Source organism: Microtus pennsylvanicus, chromosome 5 (assembly GCF_037038515.1).
Source record: "Microtus pennsylvanicus isolate mMicPen1 chromosome 5, mMicPen1.hap1, whole genome shotgun sequence".
Taxonomy (NCBI): domain Eukaryota; kingdom Metazoa; phylum Chordata; class Mammalia; order Rodentia; family Cricetidae; genus Microtus; species Microtus pennsylvanicus.
Window position 1 is genome coordinate 28186627 of NC_134583.1, and position 22719 is coordinate 28209345.

Consider the following 22719-nt stretch of genomic DNA (forward strand, 5'->3'; position numbering starts at 1 on the left):
TCAGGAATATGGACAGAGTTCAGCCTCTAACTATGGCACATTCTATCTCTTGGCCAAAACATTCATTATTGGATAACTTTGAATTTGATATAATAAAACATTCCTGGGATAGTTTGCTTATTCTTCAACCATAATCCCAGGATACTTATTTTTAAAAGCTCCAGGAAAGTGGGTCATACCAGCCTGAGGCAGAAGAATTTCCATAAGTTCAAGATCAACCTAAAAAATACAGTGGGTTTCAGAAGAAGAAAGAAAGAAGGGAGATGAAAGGGAAAGAAAAGGAAGCCCCCATGAGACCAATAGCACGCTGGGTCATGGGCCTTTGCTCCCAAAGACTCCATAGTTGACAAAGCGTGGATATTGCCAAAAGCAGTACCCAAGGCTCAATTCCTAACTTGTCCATTGATATTGAATAAATACATTTGTCATAGTGAAGTCCCTGTGGCCTCTTTTAAAAGTGTTTGTGAGGAAAGATCTAATTCTTTAGCCCAGGCTGGCCTGGAGCTTGTGGCAAACTTCTTGCTTCAGCCTCCCAAGTATTGGGACAGCAGTCCTGGCTTCCACTGCCTTTTCATAGATGTTCTTGTACCCTCAAACTCACCAACGCAAGAAGATGGTTGGCTGCAGTGTTGTTTCTTGTTCTACTTGGTAGACTTTCACATCTGCTTCCCAAAGTGACCATTTATAGAGTGATGTTTCTTTCACTTCCCAATCATCGCAATGGCTGCTAAGACACCGTTGTCATGGAGAATACCCCATCTGAGCTAAAATGAGCAGGTTCTGAGTCTTCCCAGAAGAAGGCAACTTTGATTTGCTCTTGGCTTGCTGCCAGCAGCCCTTTGTGAGGATTTCCTCATGTTACATTGGCTCTGTTTCCTGTAGAAAATGGTTTATCAGCAGCTTGGACCATAAAGGGGAAGATCGCGATGTGAAATCTGAGACCTGTGCTTGTCTGCTTCCCCTTGGGGAAACAAAGCAAACTGTGTCCCTGTTAAGACTCTGGGGGAATGCAATCAAGGCCAGGTTCTTCTGGAGTCTTTTGATTCAAAGAGATCCCATCACCTGAAGTAGTATTGTTACACAGCACACTGAGTAATCATACACCCCCTGTTAGATACTTGTCCCTAAAGTTAAGGATATCTCTTGATCACAGTGTCCCATTTTTCTGTTTTGCAAAGAAAATACCAGAACGCAGTTGCTGGTGTGTTCCTGAATGCTTTGAGGCCACCCTTTTGGAAAAAGAGAATACTATTCTGATGGTAGTTTAGGCTTTAGAATAGAATCCTTTAAAGGTCAGATATTAGGATGTCTTATTTTGATAGATAGATTGCTGTCACCACTTCTAATAGCACCATTTTTTCTGCACATTTGCTGATTTCCAACTCTACCAGTTGTGTAAAATAGATGGCAGTGTCTGCCTTCAAGCCTAGCAAGGGAGACTGAACCTTCCTCCACTATCATATAGTACGCTGAGGACTTGGATGGACAGGAGTGGCATCAGGGTCACTGAGACCCCAGGGAGGAAGCTCTTCATCTGAGTTCATCAGATAATGCGTCTAAAAGGAGCTTATGGAAGCTTGAAGCGCATTTCCTAAGCAGATTCAGTGTGAGCTTTGGGATCAGCTAAAGGATGCGTCATTTTCCATGCCGTGCTTTTGATGAAACAAAAGTAGAATCTTTTCAGCCACTTCCTCCGCCTCTATGGGGGGAAAGAAAATATTTAAAAGAATAACTGATGTCTGCATTAAGTCTGTAAAAGATGAGTTTGTCCTGTTGACTTGCCTGGATCTCAATTTGGATAATGACAGTTCTCCTACCTAGTTTATCCCTGTAGTTTTAATGGCTTTCAGAATTTTCCTTCTCTTCAATTGTTGTGTGGTGTTGTTATTTGGTATTAAACAGCTGTTGTGCTCTTTTCAGCAAGCAACATAGCAATTTCAGTCCTGTAGGGCGAATAAAGCCATTTGCAAGAGCTTTGAGACGACAAATAATTCCTCAATGCATAAGCATGCTGTGTTAAATATTGATAGCAATGATTCCTAACCATACAGCCATCACACTGAGAACAGTAAAGAATGCTGTCTGTAGTCTACAAAGTCATATGCACCGAGAATGATCCTTGGTTCTTTAAATAGTCTCTGTGTTGACATACACTCCAAAGTGTTGCTCATTCTTCTATTTTGTTTACACCATGTTGGTTTTAATTAAATATATGCTGCAGTATACCAAGAACAGATGCTCCCTTTACTTTTTAATCAACTTAGAAGAAGTTTGTTTGCTTGCTTGTGTGTTTGGTGATGTGATTGTAGGCATTCTCCGTTCCATCAATCCCATGTGTGCCTTTCACTGGGATGATAAGGATGAAGAGATTTGAAAGGTCTTACAGCAGATAGCTACGCTGAAGCCTGACTTGAGTACTTTTATAATTTCAGTCCTTCTCTTAGCCACATTCCTCCTCCTCCTACTATTGCTGCTGGGAAAGGCCGTGCTTGGTGCCTGTAATGAGATCCTCCCTCCCTGCTAGCTAGTGTGCGCTTGACTTTAGGGTGGAAGCTCTGGCCCAGGGTATGTACTAATGACTTAGTTGGTAGAAATGTCAGTCACTTTCTTCTTCATCTCTTTCTCATCAAGTATTTCTTTGCTTTTTTTAATGAATGCTATAGAAAAGCCAAGAAAGTTTCCTCTGAAACCTGGTGCTTGAGTAAAAAGATTTGTGCCTAAATGTCCTTAAAAGTATCAGCCATATTTGAAAACCCATGCAACTTTGAGGAACTTGCTTGGTTGTGACATTCATAATTCTGTGTCCCTCATCTCAATGTATGTTAATAAAAAAGGCAAAGGCCTGACCATTTGGAGGGTGGTGATGTATGCCAACCAATAGTATCTCAGATATATCAGCGTTGTTATCAGGGAAATCAGTGTAGATGCTACTGACTTGGAGTAGTTTTACCTCAAGCTAACAAAGTGTGTGCTAGATTATTCTTTATATCCCTGCAACTATCTATGTTCAGACCTGCTTCAGATCCTCACATCTTGTTTCATGCTTATAGAATCTCCCCAAATTATAGCATCTCCCCAAACTTTCCTAATGACTGAAAAAAAAAACAGTTCCATGACAACCATTGCAAGAACTTAGGGGCCACTCTGGTCCCACCATCTGGTGTCACCAATGTTTCCTTATAAAATTGTCATCAGACGGTGGCACATACCCATGAGAACTGAGAAGCAGAGGAAGCTCTCAGAAAAGTCTTTATACTTGTATAGACATTTTACTCTTTGTTCCTCTAGAATCCTGACAGGGGAGCAAATCTTGAAAACCTGTTATTGTTATTGAGACAAGGCCTCACTGTGTAAGCCTAGCTGGCCTGAAATTCCCTTTGTAGACCAGAATGACTTTGAGATCACAGAGAGCCGCCTACTTCTGCATCCCAAATACTAGGATTAAAGGTGTGCATGACCACACCCAGCTAGTGTATTTGCATTCCTATACTTGAGACCCTGTCTTAAATACATGTGGGCACATGCAAGCAAAAGGACACATGAGAGCGGCATGTTCTAGAAAAACAGCAGTTCAACATAGCCAGACTAAGGATGGGTGAGTAGGTGGGTGGTGAGGGGTCAGGTTGATCAAGTTCCCTATTTCACATGGGAGCATCCTTGTTCCCAGGGCAGTGGAAATCTACAGAAGGAATTTGCATAAAAGGGTGATAGGATCTGACTGTGTTAGCAGAAGTACAGCAAAATGAACAGAGGCCAAAAAGAAAAAAGGGACACACAGTCTAAAAAGTCTAGTCCGTTTTAATCCATAATGTGTCACCAGAACACGGAAACTGTTAATGGCCACTGGGAGGTGTGATTCCAGCTGGAAAGACTGAATACCTAGGGATTCACACAAAAAGACAACTTAATTAAGTAGCACCTCTGTTGATGAAGATTAAGACTCGCACCTAATTGTATTTCCATCAAAGGTCTTCCAATTCAAAAATTTTAATCAATACTGTCCTTTTTATATTTCCTCCCTCTGCAGATCACTTCCTTCCCCAGGGGTTAAGTCAAATTAACTACTAATTAAAACATAACATTTGGAAATGACTTGTGGGGCTTTGCTATATAATTAATAAGGGGAATGGAATGGCAATTAGTTCTGAAAATGCATTGACTCATTGAACAAATAGTCTCTGAATACTCGTTACCTGCATTCGTTAGCTACAACACTGTTGGGAATATCGAGATGGAAAAGACTATTCTGCTTATTGGTGCTGAGACAGATGCTCGGGAGGGGGGATAAGGATCTGATCTAGAGAAAGTGTTGAAAGTAGAAAAGTAGAAAAGTGTTGAAAGGACCATGAGCTCCACAGATCAGTATGTGTTTACTCTCCAGAGTGAAGGCTAGAATCAAAATGCAGACTTCAGAGTATTGGACCACAGACAGCACGATGCAGTGGATCTGCTGCTGACCACCGATACCAGATTGCCTCAGTTTACATAACAGCTGCATACACGTAGCCCAGTTTCTGTCCTAGTAAGATGAGATCCCTATCTTAGTGTGTCAACTGTGAGGATGAGCAGTATCAGCTACCAAAACTGTCGGATCATGTGTAGAAGCATATTGAGTCGTTCATGTCATTCACCATCATCATGAATAGGACCAGCAGCCGAACAATCTAAAGTAGCAAAGTGGAAAAATGAGCCTCCGCAACAACGAACAATATACCATGGCAGGCATGTGTTTGCTAGGTAACCACTGTGATGGCTAATCTGATTGTTGACTTGATTGGATTGAGAAATGTCTAGAAGATTAGTGAAATGCACTCTGGGTATGTTGGTGAATATATCTCAAGGATATTTTCTCTGCAAAGCAAGATTTTAGAAATAATGATAGAGTTAGCTCCATCCATTGGCCCTTTGATATTTTAACTTAGCCCATTTACCCTCATTACCAAGAGTGATTCATGCCCCTCTCAGCCTTAAACTCATTTTTAGTCTGGTTCTTAATTATCATTAATAATAAATAATATTACCCCCAAAATGCTGGCAGATGCTTTCAAAGTATCATCATTGTGCCCCATTGTGTTTCCTTACAACACAGTTCATATGCTTTTCAGTCTGTAAGTGTGAACATTGCAACTGTGACCCTTGTGTAGCAGAACTAGGTGTGGATGAGGCAAAGAGACCTGGCTACAGTCCTGTGATGTGGGATTTCCCTCTGTATGCTTGAATACCATTGATAAATAAAGAAGCTGCTCTGGGCCTGTTGATAGGGCAGAGCTTAGGTAGGTGGGGAAGACTAAACTGAATGCTGGGAAAAATAAGCCAGAGTCAGAGAGAAGCCATGTAGCCCGGCCAGAGATGGATGCCAGAACTTTAGTCAGTAAACCACAGTCATGTGGCGATACACAGATTAATAGAAATGGGTTAAATTAATATGTAAGAGTTAGCCAATAAGAAGGTAGAGCTAATGGGCCAAGAAGTGGTTTAATTATTATAGTTTCTGTGTGATTATTTCAGGGCTAAGCAGCCTGGACCAACAAGCAACGTCCTCCTACAGAACCTTGAATGAAACACAACACCTACAGCTTCCATTTGTTGTCTGCACAGGGGCAGAGATAGACCTCTGCTGTTTTATTTCATTTTAGCAACTCATTAAAAATGATAATTATTTACTAAAAGGTGAGACTGAGGAAAGTTTTGTCAACTATATGTGGAATGCCTCGTATGTGACCATACCCCATTCTGTGCTGGCTCACTCAGGTAGCAGGAGATGAGTCTCTTGTCTTCTAGGTCAGTCCATAAAGAGGCCAAGAGAAGGGATTTAGATGGTTATGGGTGCTCTGGAAAAAAAACCAAGTAGTGAAGAAGAGTAGCAGAAGAGCATTTTACGTTAAAGACCACAGTTGTGGATAGTCTCTCTATGTGTTTCTGTTTCTTCTCTGTCTCTCTGTGCATGCCTTCTTCCCCTCTCTCTTACACACACACACACACACACACACACACACACACACACACACACACTTCAATTATGGCTATAATGGTTAAAGGGAGCCTGTTACTAAACAGGTACCTAAAAAGAGGAAGGGTGCAGCTCACTGGAAAAACTCTAAGGAAGAAAAATATTTGAAATTTTTAACACAACTCTCTGGCCTACATATGCACACACACAGCCAGCTGGCGGGAGCTTTATGTCTGTTTGGGGACTCTGCAGAGTTATGGTCTCACAGCATGCAGACCATGGATGTGATGTCCTGGATCTCAAATTATGGCTGCTCCCCAGCGAGCTGTAGAGATGAAGTATATGAACTGTACACTGAGGCCAATGCAAGCAAGCTGCTTTGGGGGATTCGAGGCTGTCGTGAGAACCATATGTGGTATCTCAAGTAAGTTAGCCCTTGGAAACTTGCCCGCCCCGCAGGTGTGAGTTATCACTGTGTTTCCTGCTAGTTTATTGATGGCCTCTGCCAGTGCTATCCACTTTTAGACACTCAATCTTGCTCTGTGTGCATCTTTGTTCTTTTCTGGTTCTATCTTCCTTTGTGTTCAATGAACTAATGTTGCTTAGGACCCAACTCCATGCTAACAGTGCTGAGCGGTGACCTTAGATTGTACAGGCAGATTAGTGTTTGATTTACGCACTGCATCCCAAGAAAGCATTTAGCAATCTGAACTGGAAAACACTATCTAGAAAGCGTCTGGGCGGGGAAAAATCGCCTCTTCTGTTCCCACACCAACTTGAGACAAGAGTCAATTTGTGTCTCTCTTCGGGTCACCATTTCTCCCAGAAGCTGTAAGTGAAAGAGAGATGCTGGGGAAACACACAGACACACACAGTGAGCATTTCTTTCTAAATCCAACACTGAGGAAGGAAGGGGATGCTGAGAAATAAACCAGAAAAGAAGCACAGAGAAAACCCAGCTGGTATCTCTGGGAGTTCAGGACCAGCCTGGTCTACAAGAGCTAGTTCCAGGACAGGCTCCAAAACCACAGAGAAACCTTGTCTCGAAAAACCAAAAAAAAAAAAAAAAAGAAAAGAAAAAAAAGAAAACCCAGCTGGTAAAACTGTTACTAAAAGACTGAACGCTTGCCTGGCTACCTTATGCTTATGACAACCTTCCTCATGCTAATATTTATGACAATTTCAATGCAAGTTCCTGGAGAATGAAGACTCTTGGGATAGAGGCTGAGGCAGAGGATCAAGAGTTGCAGGCTAGCCTGGGCTATCTAGCAAGACCCTGTCTCAAAGAACACAAACAAACAAGAGCAACCAAAAAACACCTTCCTGTTTCAGTGTTTTCTGGTTTGGCCAAACACGGCCCTTCATTTAACCTCAACAAATCCCAAGACAAAGATTAGTTTCACTCTGAAACATTGTCCTGTTTTGATATGAGCTCTAGTGCAACACGGTAAGATAATAGCTGTCAGCAAATCCTGCACATGGTTGCTGTATGTCACAATATGTTTTGATCAGAAATAGAGCAAGGGCCAGTGAAGGCTAGGCAGATAAGGACTTTTGCCACGTAGCATGAGAACTTGAGTTTGATATCCTGAGTCCACCTGACAGAAAGAGAGAACCAACTCCTGAAAGTTGTTCTCTAACCTCCTTTTGAACACCATGCTACAGTGTTATACACAGATAAATATAAATAAATAAATTTAAAACTTTTGGAAGATGTCCAAATCTATGTACCAAGCATCTGCAGTACTTGTGAGGCTTCATAACATCACTATATAAAAACTTTTAGATACTAATAGATAGTTGTTTCATAACACAAAGAGGCAAACCCGGCACATGGCACGGGGTGTCATGCACAGTGAGTAATTTGATACTAATCTCTTGAGTGGACACTGTCACGCAGTGGATCTCCAGAGTCGCTGTAGTCTAATATTGATACTAATATCAAAGTCATCCAGAATAAGCAAATCCATCTAAATAAGAAAGTAAAAAGAGGAAGGGTACAGCTCACTGGAAAACCTCTAAAAAATCTTTGAATTTTTAACACAACTCTCTGGCCTACATATGCACACACACAGCCAGCTGGCGGGAGCTTTCTGTCTGTTTGGGGACTCTGCAGAGTTATGGTCTCACAGCATGCGGACCATGGATGTGATGCCCTGGATCTCACATTATGGCTGCTCCCCAGTCCCAACCCTAGCTCTTCTCCTCCTGTCCATCTATCCTCCAGGCCCAGCGGGTTCCTCATAGAACCTTCCTGACCCTAAATGTATATTTTATCCTTTCTAAACTCTCAGCACCAGTTCGTCTTCATCGTACTAACTTTGTTGAGGAGTCTACTCAAAGTATCACAAAATTAAAATCCACCTATCATTCATGCAATTATAATTTGAAATCCACTTTGATCTTTCTTGGTCCTAGAGGATAAGTTCTGAAGACAATGAGGAATGGCTTTTATGACTACACAATGTACCAAGTGCTCAATGAATATTTGTTGACTAAACATTGTAGGAAGTGATTTTTTTTTATGTCCAAGATCTGTGTGACTCACTAAGTTATCTTAACCATCACCAACAAAACAGCCCTTTGAACATGATAAGCTACGCTGTGTTAGCACAAGCCTGATTGATGTGATGGTGTGGGGTGGGTATTCCGTTCCACAAGGAGGTTAGTCCAGATATTGTGGGCGATTTCTATTTTCCAAGACAAGTATTTCAACAAGTTTCTTAACCAGTTTCTTCTCTGATGTATAGAAATTAGTTATCCTTCTCCCGGGAAATCTCATTTCCCCAGGGGCAGAGCGACATCTACAAATTAAAATTAAAATGGATACAAAAAGAAACGTGGAATTTGGAGTGATGTAGCCGGTCTCCCTAAGAGCACCATTGAGAAAGCTGCCGTCACCCTGGAGGGTTAAAAGGAACTAAGGCTGATTAGCTCAAGGACATTGCTTTCTGGATTTAAGGGAGACATCTTCATTCAACTTTATTAGATAAGTGCTTTTAAAATTGAAGCTATCATCCTAATATTTCTCTCAATATGCCCCTACCATTTCTCTGGAAAAGGTCATCAATATTCATGAATGTCTCCAACGAAGCCCAAAAGATCCCAAATGTTCTGTTCTAAGTATCAGTACTTACCATACCTGGAATCAGACTTGGCACATAAAAATTTAGCAACCAGTGACAACCTCAAGCTATCTCTTCAAGTAAACAGCTACCTAGTACTGCCTTTGCAAGGTTTCTCATCTTTATCGTTATTTTTGTAGGTGTGTTATAGTAGCCCATTCACCCTTAGTCCCTATTACTCTAACAGTTCCTCTCTCTGACAAACTGTCAATTGCACCAAAATAGTAAACCTCAATGACCCCAACTCCTTCTTTACTTTTATTCCTCTTAGAATGGTTTTTACCTCTGTAGTCAATTCAGCCCCCACCTGTCAACAGATGTGACAGGTGCTTCATTCATGCTGGAGATGTCATGTGGGGATGGGGGAGTATCTTAGGAGGAGCAGAACATACAACCAGTTTGAAGAAATTCAGCACAGAGAACTGTATACCCAGGGGATGGAGATAAGAAAATAGATAAAACAGAGAAGTCTAGAGGATCAGGTATTGTTTATCACCTATTTTATTTTGAGAATGAAGGACATAAATAACAAGAGCTATAAACCTGAATCATCCAAGATTCCCACCCCATTTCGAGGCTGTGAAAAGAATCCAAAACAATCCTTCAGGCTCTACTGAGGGGAGACTTCCCTTTCTGCCATCCTTTGTCCATGTGTCCATTGCTGTCTGACCCCTTTTGACGGACATTCAAATCTCTTCTCTTGTTTAGATGAGGAAATAGTTTCATCCAAGGTTAAATCTCATCTCTGTACTGCCAGTATCCTTTACGTGATAGGAGCAGGTTCCTGATAGAATCAGTAGTGTGTTATTGACATAGTAAAGCAATTAGTAGAGAACAGACTCACGCCGTTTATTACCCAAAGAGTATTGTTTTGTGGTACTAGATGATCAAGCTCCCAAGGCTTACAAATGCTTTGCAAATATTGTGCCACTGATAAATAGCTCCATATGCCTATTCCCAGGTTTTTGTTGGAGATCACCCAAGGGTTACCCATAAAGCTTCTCTGCATTGATTAGAAAGACTTCTGTAACAAAGCAGTACTATTTCTCAGTTCTGGTGCTTGATATCAAGAAAGTGGAGAACTTGGAAGAAAGAAAACACAATGTGCACCTTTAGTCACTCCAGTCCAAGGGCCACAGGCATCACGTCTAAGACATGATGGAGACAGGTGATGGGCATAGCATCGTCAGCATGTCACAACCTAATTTGCTGCATAGCTCTCATGGTTGTCAAGCTGGGACATAGAAAGGAAAAAAACGATGTCATCTTCTCAGTGGGAGACATATTCAAACTACATTTACATTGTCTTTTGTCTGCTTTCTCCCTAGTGTATGCACATGCAGATACGTGTAGACACGTTTAAATGTACATATGCAGAAGCCAGAAGTGAGCACTGGGCATCTTCCTTAATGTTTTTCCACCTCCATCTTGAGACAGTCTCTTCCTTGACCTATTTAAATAGACTGGTTGGCCAGCAAGCTCCAGGGATCCACCCACCCAGGGCTTGGATTACAGACTTTTGCTATTATACTTGCCTTTTGTATAGGTGATGAAGACCAAAACTCAGGTCCTTGTGCTTGTACCCCAAGCACTTTCCCAACTGAGTCGCCTCCCCTGCCCCATCACCTCTTAACTCTTTCTTTCTCAGGCACATCTTAAATAAATGAGTTTCAGTTTACATGAACAAATTTCCACAATGCAGACGGCATCTCTGTTTCTGTTTCTTTTTAACCTTCTGGATTTGGAGTCAAAGTTTAAGATGCCTTCCCATTGTAAAGCTATGAATACATTTTTGTTACTTTTTAAATTTCTATGGTGTCATTTTAAAATACTTCATCCCTTTGTAATTTATTCTGAGATAAAAAGTGGATCCAAATCTTTTCATCCACAAGGCTCACCCCACTATCCAAAGGATGAATATAACCTTATAAATGATCAGTGCTATTTTTCAGTATTTGCCATTCATTTATCTGTCTATTTATGTACATAAGCCATATCAGTTTAATTGCTAAGACTTTGTAATCTATTTTAATTCTCTCTTCTCTTCTGAATTATCTTTTCTTGTTTGTTAAATAATAAACTTCAGAATCATCTGTTTTAGATGTTGTCTTCATAAACACCCTTAGGGAAATATGACAACATTTTTAATTGTCTTCTATTCTGATCCAATAAATAGAATGTTCTTTTTTTTTTCTTTTGTTCGTGTCTTACTTCATGGTCTAAGTTGTAAAGGTTTCCACATTATTTGCTAAGCTTTGTCTTGAGACTGTATTCTCAATTCGGTCTCTTTCTCATTACACCTTCTAACTTGCATTTCTATAAAAGATTGTTGAACTCTCTTAATTGAGGGCATGTCTTCCTGATTTCTCTCATTCTTTGCATGCACTTTTGCTAGCTCTCTTGGGCTTTTCGGGTAAACATTCCTGTCTAAAAATACAGATTTGCCTCCGTTGTAATTTTTTATTTCTTTCTTTTAATTTGTTAAAAAAGTAATGCTCACAGCAGGCATCCTATTTTCACCCCAACACCAAAAGGGATCTCCTTTTGTTTCCCCATAATTTTGATGTCATTTAGAGATGACAGACAAAACTATAGATAGAGGGACGAATGGAAGAATAAGTGGATGGACAGAAAAGAGAGTTTATTGTTTTAAGGAATACCTATCAGTTACTACTTGAATTGGTGTTTTGAATTATAAACAGTTGATTGATTTAGACTACCAATTCTAGAAAGAAGGCAATATGTTTTCCTTATGTCTGCCAATGTTATTTATGTTAGTACAGGACCTAGCATCATTACATTCTTGTACTTCTGGAAGAGTTTCTACTTGATCCTGTTCTGTTATTTTTCTTTTAATGTGTTTCTAGATTCTTCTTGTTGGGGTTTTACATGGATTTTCATCTGGAACACATGAGTTCTTTGGAGCTCTAATTCTCTTTTTTGTGTGAGGCTTTTCTGATTCTTCCACCCATGCTATACAGATACCATGAACAATGGGAAGGTTTCCTTATTTTATGTGTCTAGGTGAAGAATAAATGACATGGAAATCAAATGTCCTTTAATGCTACAGTCAGGTTCCCAAAAGGTTTGGTGGACTGACTGTGTACTCTGTACAAACCACTGTGCACAGTCACTTGGAGATACAGAAATGAATGGGACTGTCTCTGCCTTCAAGAAACCTACTTTCTAATGAAGGGGTTAAACATGCCAGCAACATGTTACATAAAGAACAATAAGCTTCTACAGTGGACGAATGCAGAAAATACCATGACAATACCAGAAAAATGGCTTCATGAAGAACAGTGCACTGTCCTCAACCAATATTGACATTATCATGAGAATGAAAGGTAAAAGCCCAAACTAGCATTTCAGAATCTCTGTCCCTCGAACCTGATGGTAGCTGCTGAAGTTTAGGCTCCATCATGGGAGCCTAAAGATCTGTGGACCATAGAAGCAGTCAAAGTCTTAGAATGCAGCTTCCCATGGGAGATGTTGAATCCCCAGTTATAGTTTTACCCTAAAGCAATGGTTTATAGTCACCGGCTCTCAAAAATGATTTTCATACAGAAAAGGAAAGAATAAAGATTGCAGTGTTCCCAGGTTCATGAAAATGACAATAATGAGGAGGCTGGAAGAATGATTATAATGTCCCCAGATTCACAAAACTGAAAATGAGCTCCCAGAAGAGAAATAAAGCATTGCCAAAGGTAAAATTTGCCAATATTTTTCTGGTTCTACCTAGGATGCATTAAGCAATGAATAGATTATCTTTTCTCTTACAAACCTTTCTTGGCCTCCCTCCCTCCATTCCTCCCTTCCTTCCTCTCTTCCCTTTTCTTTCCCCTCCTCTCACTCTCCTTTGCTCTGTTCCTCTCTCCTCTATTGGTGTGGTATCTCAGCTGCTATTGGCTGGAGAAGTGGAAGGACCTCCCGCAACACTCCTCTGCTTTTCTCTCTTTGTAAATTTTTATTGAAAGCAATCACACACATATATACAAATATACAAACACAAGAAGTGGGTAACTTAATTAATTTTCACAAACTTAAACATACTCATGTAAACATCAACCCCCTCAGACACTCCAAAGAAGCACTTTTCTGATCTCTACCTTAATGGATTGGTTTGTCTGGTTTTGAACTTTATGTAAAATTAGTCATCTAGTTCATGTTTCCTTTGTATCTACTTTCTGCTGTTAAGTGTTATATTTGTACAATACAACCTTGCTGATATGGGTTGATTCTATTCTTGTTATTATATAGGCAATACCACAGTTTTGGTATTGGTTTGGGGGTTTTGTTTTATTTTGCTTTTTATTTGGGGTTTTTTTGTCTGTCTGCTTGGTTGCATGCTTGTTTTTGATCAATTCTGGTTGTTTTCATTTTGAGGATTAGCTTTTTGATTTTGTTTTTGTGATAGGGTTTCCGTGGATAGCCTAGGTCCTCCTCAGACTTGATGCCTGTAACTAGGGCCCTATTCTTTGGTCCATTGTCTTGAATAATTAACGTGGGACAATTATTATTCCACATATTCAGAGATGTTATTTGCTAGAACTATGGTATGCTGAATAAAGGGCCTACATGAACTGTAATTCCTTAGCCTGGAATTAAAAGTGTTCACCACCACCATGTCTAGATTTTTATCTATTCTGATACTAATGAACATTTAGATAATTTCTGTGTTTGAGTCATTATGCATTCTTTTACTACTGTATCTATGTTCATGAATTCTCAATACCTTTATTCTCAAGTATATATCTAAAAATGAAGTTGCAGATTATCAGATGATCATGTGTTTAACTCCTAAACAATTTTTTGAGTGATTGTACTAATTTATTTTACATCTAGCAATGCACTAGAATTTAATACCCTCTATGCCGTCATTGGTACTTAGCCATTCTATAATGACTAGATTCTACATCTAAATAATTTGTATTAAAGAACTTATTTTTAATTAATAAATAAATAATGAAAGGAATAGGGAGTTCTTAGGCAGCCAAAAAATTTATTTCACTCTGAGGCTAATCACCCTACTGAGGACATTTGCATTTAGATTCATAGTGAGCACTGAGGGAACTCACTCCTTTAGATTTTAATGATTTTCCTGTTCTCATGTAGGCCCTTTATTCGGCACACTATAGTTCTAGCAAATAACATCTCTGAGTGTGTGGAATAATAATTGTCCCACGTTAATTATTCAAGACAATGGACCAAAGAATAGGGCCCGAGTTCCAGAGAAAACAGTGGGCTGAGCTACGGCAATTACTAAGGAAATTAAAGAGGTCAGTGCTTGGTAAAGAGAAACAAAGTACATTAGAGCGAAGGGAATTATGAGGCTGGACAATGCCTTGTTGGACTAACAAGTGACAAGCTGTGCAGGAGTTGCTAAAACCCTGCCTTGCAATTTGCAGGGCTTCTTCTCCACCAACACTCAGGAGCTACTTAACAAAATCTACCCTAGTGAGAATGGTCAATGCTAACATCATATTTAGCTTCCTGAAAGCTAGTTGGGACACATCCTCCTTACATTTTCAGAAAGGGAGGAGGCAGGAGCAGGGCCATTAAAACCCAGTCTTTGAGAATTTGGGTTCATGAAATAATGACTGTTTCTTGGGTAATTTAACTTTTTAACTCAAGGTTCTACACTGAGTATCTCAAAGTATGCTTTTAAAGGGGTGTAATATCTAGTATGCCCTTAAAGGGGTCCATATCTTATTTGATCTCCTCTCTTTTAACTCCTAATGGCAATTTTTTCTGTTTGTTTTGAGACAAGATCTCACTTTGCAGCCCAGACTGGCCGAGAGCTTTTAATCTTCCTGTGTCACCACCTGAGTGCTGGGCTCATGGCATGTAGGACGCGTTTTTAAACAGAATACTGTGCCATACGCTTTCCCCTTACGTAGCGCTCGTCGGTATCTCTGCCAGTACTCTGTCCTCCTGTGTCCTCTGCGAATACACACATGAAGAAAGCAGGTCCCGTCAGCTGTTGCACGGCATCGCCGTAGCTTGCCATACCAGTAAAACCCGAAGAAAAACATTTGTTACATAAGAGGGACCAACTCAGGGTTAACACTTTTCCTAGTTTTTCATTGGCTAATTGGACCCCAAATCTTATCTTCCATATTTTATGCTTTAAATGGGAGGGGGGGTGAAACATAGTCCTATTACAGCAAATTTCTAAGTGGAAAACTGAACAGGAAGTCATCCACAGCATGAGAGAAAGAGCAGAAAGAGTTTTCCTGAGGAAAGTTAGGAGGGCTCAAAGAATTCCCTAAAACCCAGACAGCAAACCTAGATGTGGAAACCTTAACATGAAAAGTCTATGAGAGCCAAGTAAGAGCATAGAGAAATAATAACGTGATAAGAAAGGAAGAAACATACAGTTATTTCTGTTAAAACTGCAAAAGATAACAGTAAAGCAAGAAGCAAAATCATAATAAAGTAATTCAAAACCAAACAATTAAGAGAACAAATTTGAGACAGCTTTGAAGATATTTCTGCAAACACACTGAATAATAGTGTTCTTCAACTTGAGAAGTTAGTGACACAAGCTTCGTGGATTTAACCAGATCGCTGCACCCTGGTCCTTCAAACTGTTGACCAGATCGCTGCACCCTGGTCCTTCAAACTGTTAACCAGACCGCTGCACCCTGGTCCTTCAAACTGTTAACCAGACCGCTGCACCCTGGTCCTTCAAACTGTTGACCAGATCGCTGCACCCTGATCCATCACAAACTGTTAACCAGATCGCTACACCCTGGTCCATCACAAACTGTTAACCAGATCGCTGTACCCTGGTCCAGCCCAAACTGCTAACCAGATCGCTGCACCCTCGTCCTTCACAGACTGCTGACCAGATCGCTGCACCCTCGTCCTTCACAAACTGCTAACCAGATCGCTGCACCCTCGTCCTTCACAGACTGCTGACCAGATCGCTGCACCCTCGTCCTTCACAGACTGCTGACCAGATCGCTGCACCCTCGTCCTTCACAGACTGCTGACCAGATCACTGCACCCTGGTCCAGCACAGACTGCTGACCAGATCGCTGCACCCTGGTCCAGCACAGACTGCTGACCAGATCGCTGCACCCTGGTCCAGCACAGACTGCTGACCAGATCGCTGCACCCTGGTCCAGCACAAGCTGCACAGCTGCCAGTGCGCCAGGCGGGGTTTATTGTAACAACATTTACAATTTCCCTTTGGGGTGAAGAAAGGCTGAGGGACCATCTGAACAGATAATGAAATAACTGTGAAAGTTCAGAGCCTGCTGAATAAAACAAAATATGTTTTGCCTGATTTATGCAAACTAAACATATTGTCAAGATTTCGAAGCAGTCAAGTCCAAAATACGCACAAAATACAGCAATTTCTCAAGTCTCCTGGTGGCAGATGAATTCAAAGGAAACGCATCTCAGAAAGTTTAATCAGACTGGATAAATTTTTGTAATATGAATTCACAATTAATGTCTTTTCATAAGGAATAGCTACTCAATGCACCTTAAGAAATCTTGTGCCTATGAATGGAGTTGTCTCATTCGAGAGTTTAAGACATCTTAGTTTTCCAAACTTCTGTTAAAGAAGGTACAAAATTAGATTTTTTTTCTTGCTCTTTTCCTCATTCTAAAGAAACCAGGTCAACCACTGGCCTCTGTGGTGGTTTCTTCCATATAGTTTCTCATCCTGAGGCCTCCAGCTGTGGATTTTCGAAGTCAAGTGGCTCAAACAGTTCTTTGACAGTCCTGTGAACATCCGGGTCTCTGGGAGGCTTTTCTCCCTCCATCTCTGGGGACAGTAAATAGATCAATGAATTCTCCAAAATTAGGGAAGTTTTGAAACCTTGCTTTTATGCACCCTGGTGTGGTAGGTCCTGGAAAAAGGCACAGCCCAGTAGGAAAAAAAAAATATCTTCCAAGGATAAAGAAAGGCCTTGGACAAGACTGCAAGGTTTTGAATGAATCAAAGGTTTGTGCTTGTGGCATCTTGTCAGTGGTTTTCTGTTTCTGAAGGAGGAATTGGTGATTCATAGGGCAGAGCCCTGCTAGAGCTGTGTGTAGCAGCTGCACATTGAAAAGTCTTCCGCTTGTCTCACCCTGTGCTCGCCCTCCTGAAGCAGGTGTGTTCAAAGCCTTGTCTCTAGGATCTGAAGAGGCCCCATCTTCTCCATCTGCCATTTATAGAGGGTTCCTCAATGGCTGAAGCAAGCGAAGGCAACAAAAGGCCTTGTAAATTCCCCCTTCATAGAAACTAGACTGAGTACCAATTAAATGTTTTACAAATATCTTTTTGAACATCTGTGTCAGACAGGAAATTTGATGTGAACTAGCAAGATTGTTATTTTACAAATGAATAAATGGCTGGAAGGATCACAGGTTTTGTAAGTGTTAAGGTTCCCATTTGAAATTTACCCTACAAACAGGTTCATGTTTTGAATGTTTTGGTCCACAGTTTTGACACGATTTTGAAAATCACGCAGCATTTTAGGAGGCGGGTGGAGGTGTGAAGGTTACGGCAGTCCTTGGTTCTTATAGTGTTCTGTCTGCTGGTCTGTCTCCAGTAGGAGCTCCTGCCACATGCCCTGGCTACCATGAATGCTCCCGTGCCTTTCCCATGATGGACTAACGCTGAAATCATGAGCCAAAAAAAACTCTTTCCTCCATTAAAGTTGTTCTCATTACAGGTTTTGCTCACAGCAACTCAAAAGTAACTGACCACCAGGGACAGAGCTAATGTCCCAAAATGTTATGCCTTTGGATTTCATTGTTAAAATGTTCCCCTATTCTAATAAGGGAAGGGGGGTTTGCAACTATTCTACTAATATTCAAAGAAATTTACCATACTTCAACAAAAAAAATCTTTTTTAAAAACTGGTGTTTGACCATGGTAGCATAAATCTTTAATCCCAGATACCTGGGAGGTTAGGATAACAGTATTAAGAGTTCAAGGCCAGCCTGACCTATATAGCAAGTTCAAGACCAGCTTAGGCAATTTAGTGAGGTCTTGTCTCTTATAAAGTTTGGGGGTTTTTTTGTAGTTTTTTCAAAGTGAGGGATGCCTCTTGGTGGTAGAGCATTTGCCTACCATGCACAGCCTCTGGATTCAGTAGTGTTAATAAAATGTAGTCTGACCACCCTGATATGTAACAAAAATTATTATACAACCTATCTACTAATATCAATATTTTTCTAACCCTCAATTTTCTAAATATCCTTCTAAGACATTCCATATTCAAAACTCTTTTCATAAGAGAATAATTTGGTTTAGAATGACTGCATAGCACTAACCGATAAAACTAGACCTGGCCCAGTTCTGCTGCAGATGAGCTCTGTGACCCTGAGAATGTCACTCTGAGCCCTTCAGCATCCCTAGAAAGTGAAATAGCATTCGCAGTCTGATGGTTAAGGACTAATTAATATGAACTGACACTATGCCCTGTCAAGTTGGTAGGAAACTCTTGTCACAATATAATGATGTAGCTCTTGAAATTGACAAGAAGAAATATTGTTTGTTATAATATTTTCAGAATGATATGGCCTTACTTTCTTGATCATATGCTAATCTTCCAGGTATATATTTAGTTTGTTTCTGTGCAACAAGGTATAGATAGATGATAGATAGATAGATAGATAGATAGATAGATAGATAGATAGATACATACATACATACATACATACATACATACACACATACATAGATGATAGGTAGATAGATGGTAGATAACTGATAGATTAGATAGATAAGGGTTAGATGATAGATGAGATGATAGGTAGATAGATTAGATAGGTGGTAGATAGCTGATAGATTAGATAGATAAGGGTTAGATGACGATGATGATGAAGAAGAAGAAGAAGAAGATAGATGATAGATAGATAGATAGATAGATAGATAGATAGATAGATAGATAGATAGATATGATAGGTAGATAGATTAGATAGGTGGTAGATAGCTGATAGATTAGATAGATAAGGGTTAGATGACAATGATGATGAAGAAGAAGATAGATAGATGATAGATAGATAGATAGATAGATAGATAGATAGATAGATAGATAGATAGATATGATAGGTAGATAGATTAGATAGGAGGTAGATAGCTGATAGATTAGATAGATAAGGGATAGATGATAGATAGATAGATAGATAGATAGATAGATAGATAGATAGATGATAGATAGATATGATAGGTAGATAGATTAGATAGGAGGTAGATAGCTGATAGATTAGATAGATAAGGGATAGATGATAGATAGATAGATAGATAGATAGATAGATAGATGATAGATAGATATGATAGGTAGATAGATTAGATAGGTGGTAGATAGCTGATAGATTAGATAGATAAGGGATAGATGATAGATAGATAGATAGATAGATAGATAGATAGATAGATAGATAGATAGATAAACAGATGATAGATACATATGTACATCCATACATGGAAGGAGAGAGAAAAGGGGAGAGTCTTCCTTTTCCTCTTGCTCTCCCCAACCCATCCATCCTCAAACACTTGCAGTCAAGTACCAAGTTGAGTGGCTTCCAGTCCTTGGTATATCTTTTTTTAAAAATTGTTTTTACTGAGCTATATTTTCTCTGCTCCCCCTTCTCTCTCCCTTCCCCTTCTACCTTTGCCCATAGTCCCCATGCTCCCAATTTACTTTTTCTACTTCCCATGTAGTTTAGATCCAGGTATATCTCTCTGATGGTCCTCACTGTAGTCTAGGTTCTATGGGATTGTGAATTGTAGGTTGGTTTTTCTTTACTTTACATCTAAAAGCCACTTATGAGTGAGTACATATGATATTTGTCTTTCTGAGTCGGTTACCTCATTCAATATGATGTTTTCTAGATCCATCCATTTGCCCACAAATTTCAAGATTTCATTAAATTTTTTTTTTGTTGTGTAGTATTCCATTGTATAAATGTACCACATTTTCCTTATCCATTCTTTGGTCGAGGACATCTACGTTGTTTCCATGTTCTGCTATGAACATAGTTGAGCACATGTCCTTGTGGTACAATTGAGCATCCTTTGGGTATATACCCCAAAGTTGTATTGCTGGGCCTTGATGAAGGTTTTTTTGCTAATTTTCTGAGAAATCGCCATACTGATATCCAAAGGGGCTGTACCAATTTGCACTCCCATCAGCAATGGAGAAGTGTTCCTTCTACCCTACATCCTCTCCAGCGTAAGTTGTCATCAGTGTTTTGATCTTGGCCATTCTTACAGGTGTAAAATGGAATCTCAGAGTTGTTTTGATTTGCATTTCTCTAATGGCATTTCATTAAGTGTCTTTCAGTCACTTTAGAGTCCTCTTCTGAGTGTTCTCTGTTTAGATCTGTACCCCAATTTTTATTGGATTATTTATTCTTCTGATAACAAATTTCTTGAGTTCTTTGTGTATTTTGGAGATCAAGTCTCTGCCCGATGTGGAGTTGATGAAGATCCTTTCCCATTCTGTAGGCTGCCATTTTGTCTTGTTGACCATGTTCTTTGCTTTACAGAAGCTTCTCAGTTTCAGGAGGTCCCATTTATTAATTGTTTCTCTCAGAATCTGAACTACTGGGGTTATATTTTAGAAGTGTTCTCCTGTACCAATGTGTTCAAGTGTACTTCCCACTTTCTCTTTTATGAGGTTCAGTGTGGTTGGTTTTATGTTGAGGTCTTTGATCCATTTGGACTTGAGTTTTGTGCATGGTGATAGATATGGATATAGATATAGATATGGATCTATTTTCATTCTTCTACATGTTTATATTCAGTTATGGCAGCACTATTTGTTAAATATGTTTTCTTTTTTCCATTTGATATTTTTGCTTCTTTGTCAAAAATCAGGTGTTTATAGGTGTGTGGGTTATTATCCGGGTCTTAGGTTGGGTTCCATTGGTCTTCCTATCTGTTTTTAGGCCAATACCAGGTTGTTTTCAGTACTGTAGCTTTGTAGTAGAGTCAGGTGTGATGCCACCAGAAGTTCCTTTATTGTACAGGATTGTTTTGGCTATCCTGGGTTTTTTGATTTTCTGTATGAAGTTAAGCATTGTTCTTTCGAGGTCTGTGAGGAATTTTGCTGGGACTTTAATGAGTATTGCATTGAATCTGTAGGTTGCTTTTGGTAAGATTTCCATTTTTACTCTGTTAATTCTACCTAACCAAGAGCATGGGAAATATTTCTATTTTCTGGTGTCTTCTTCAATTTCTTTCTTCAAAGATTTAAAGTTCTTGCCATACAGGTCTTCCACTTTTTTAGTAACAGTTACCCCAAGATATTTTATGTTATTTGTGGCTATTGTGAAGGGTGATGTTTCTCTGATTTCTTTCTCAGCCCATTTATCATCTGTGTAAACGAGGGATACTGATTTTTTTTAGTTAATCTTGTATCCTGCTACATTGCTGAAAGTATTTATGAGTTTTAGAAGTTCCTTGGTAGAATTTTTGGGGTCACTTACATAAACTATCGTATCATCAGCAAATAGTGAGAGTTTGGCTTCTTCTTTTCTGATTTGAATCCTCTTGATCTCCTTTTGTTGTCTCATTGCTCTAGTTAGAACCTCAAGTACTAGATTAAATAGATATGAAGAGAGTGGGCAACCTTGTCTTGTTCTTGATTTCAGTGGGGTTGCTGTGAGTTTCTCTCTGTTTAGCTGTTGTCTGTTGGCTTGCTGTATGTTGTTTTTATTGTGTTTAGCTATGTTCCTTGTACCCCTGCACTCTCCAAGACCTTTATCATAATGGAATGTTATATTTTGTTAAAGGCTTTTTCAGAATCTAATGAAATGATCGTGTGTTTTTTTTTTTCCAGTTTGTTTATATGGTTGATTGCACTGACAGATTTTCACATGTTGAACCATCCCCACATCTTTGGGATGAAGTTAACTTGATCATGGTGGATGATTTTTCTAATGTGTTCTTCAGTTTGATTTGCCAGTATTTTATTGAGTATTTTTGCATCAATGTTTCTGAGTGAGATTGGTCTGTAATTCTCTTTCTTAGTGTAGTTTGGGTATCAGGGTAATTGTAGTTTCATAAAAAGAATTTGGCAATATTACTTCTGTTTCTATTGTATGGAACAATTTGAGGAGTATTGGTATTAGTTCTTATTTGAAAATGTTGCAGAATTCTGCACTGAAATAATCTGGCCCTGGGATTCTTTCGGTTGGAAGACTTTTGATGACTGTTTTTATTTCTTTAGCTGTTATAGGTCTATTTAATTTCCTTATCTGGTATTGATTTAATTTTGGTAAGTGACATTAATCCAAAAAACTTTCCATTTTCTTTAAGTTTTCCAATTTTGTGAAGTACAGGTTTTCAAAATATGACCTAATGATTCTCTGGATTTGCTTTGCTTCAAAATATGATCTAATGATTCTCTGGATTTCTTTGTTTCTATTTTGTTGATTTCAACTCTCAATTTGATTATTTCTTGCCATCTAGTCCTCCTAAATGAGTTTGCTTCTTTTTGTTCTAGAATTTTCAAGTATTGTGTTAACTCACTAGTGTGGAATTTTTCCAGCTTTTTTATATATACATTTAATGCTATGAACTTTCCTCTTAACACTGCATTCATTGTGTTCCATAAATTTGGGTATGTTATGTGATCATTTTCATTGAATTTTAGGAAGTCTTTAATTTCTTCCTTTATTTCTTCTTTGTCC

The 22719-nt window shown here is 39.4% G+C and overlaps 1 protein-coding gene across 2 annotated transcripts in view; it reads left to right on the forward strand.

Annotated features, from left to right (window-relative positions):
- Kcnb2 (potassium voltage-gated channel subfamily B member 2) overlaps positions 1-22719 on the forward strand; it is a 420901-nt gene that overhangs the window by 284045 nt on the left and 114137 nt on the right. The gene's annotated exons all lie outside the window — the stretch shown is intronic.